The sequence below is a fragment of the Triticum dicoccoides genome, chromosome 1B, assembly GCF_002162155.2.
Source record: "Triticum dicoccoides isolate Atlit2015 ecotype Zavitan chromosome 1B, WEW_v2.0, whole genome shotgun sequence".
NCBI classification, from domain to species: domain Eukaryota; kingdom Viridiplantae; phylum Streptophyta; class Magnoliopsida; order Poales; family Poaceae; genus Triticum; species Triticum dicoccoides.
The window spans coordinates 8,536,110-8,537,689 of record NC_041381.1 but is presented as its reverse complement, the minus strand read 5'-3'; the positions used below and the strand labels follow the sequence as shown (position 1 = coordinate 8,537,689).

The following is a 1,580-nucleotide window of genomic DNA, read 5'->3' as shown; positions in this document are numbered from 1 at the left end:
ATTAACGCAACAACAATTCCCCCGGCCACAACAATCCCCTGAACAACAACAATTCCCCCAACAACAATTCCCCCAGCAACCACCACAACAATTCCCCCAACAACAATTTCCAATACCATACCCACCCCAGCAATCACAAGAACCTTCCCCATACCAACAATATCCACAACAATAACCATCTGGGAGCGACGTTATAAGTATCAGTGGCCTATGAAATGAAGAGATGTAATACTAGACGGGTGAATCATCGTTGTTAGTCAATGGAGCATAATGTAACGATGATAAATAAAGTGATGTGCACCATCATGTGTAACCCCGACCTGTACTAGTCCAAACATGGGAATAAAAGACAAATAAGTTCTTTTCTGAAGCACATTGCTCGCAATTGTTACATTCATGCCCTATTTTGATTTCCATCCCTAACTACAATCTCAATGTTATGTGACGTCTACTTATTTAGGAAGTGTAGTATTATATGAACATAACATAATTAACATGTACGAAACTTGTTTCAAATTGAAGTACTATTAATTTGGGAGTAAGGACTAATTACAATTTAACATTTCAATGGAGAGTGCTACTTGTAGACTGTGTTGTTAATTCCCCAAGGAGGAGAGGATGATGAAGTATAGTACAAATAAGTATTTCACTAAGTTAAGAATCAAGGTTATCAATCCAGTAGGTGAACCACACAAAACCTTGTTAACAGCACCTGCACACACAAAAGCAAACACTGACACCTAACGCAAATAAGAGGCTTGTCAATCCTCGTAGACGTTATTTGCAATGATTAATTCTGGTAGTGATAGATGGATAAAGTAAAATACAAAATAAAATAAAAGTAAATAAATTGCAGCTAGGTATTTTTTTGTTTTTTTATATATGATAAAAGTACACCCAGGGGCCATAGTGTTTACTAGATGCTTCTCTCTTGATCGTAGAACATACGGTGGGTAAACAAATTGCTGTTGGGCAATTGATAGAAAAGCAAATAATTATGAAGGATTCATGGCAATGATCATGTATATAGGCATCACATTCGATGCAAGTAGACCGACTCCTGCCTGCATCTATTACTATACTTCACCCATCGACCGCTATCCAGCATGCATCTAGAGTTTTAGGTATAAAATAGAGTTACGCCTTAAGCAAGATGACATGATGTAGACAAAGTAAATTCAAGCAATATGATTAACCCCCATATTTTTATCCTTAATGTCAACAATACAAATATGTGCCATGTCTGTTTCTGTCAGTAGGATTGAGCAACACAGGATTGAACCCATCACAAAGCACCTCTCCCACTGCAAGATAAACCAATCTAGTTTGCCAAACCAAATCGATAGATTGGAGAGAAATAGAAAGCTAAAATAATCACATATAAAAGAGTTCAAAGAAGAATCAAATATTCTCATGAACCATCTGATCATAAACTCATAATTTATCAGATCCCAGCAAACACACCGTAAAAGAAGATTACATTGGATAGAACTCCAAGAACATTGAGAAGAACTTTGGATTGAAGATCAAAGAGAGAGAAGAAGCCATCTAGATTCTAGCTATAGACTCGAAGGGCTGTC

The 1,580-nt window shown here is 36.9% G+C and overlaps 1 pseudogene; it reads left to right on the top strand.

Moving 5' to 3' along the window:
* Nucleotides 1-373, top strand: part of LOC119298984 — a 1,934-nt pseudogene extending 1,561 nt beyond the window's left edge.
* The last annotated feature ends 1,207 nt before the right edge of the window (nt 374-1,580 follow it).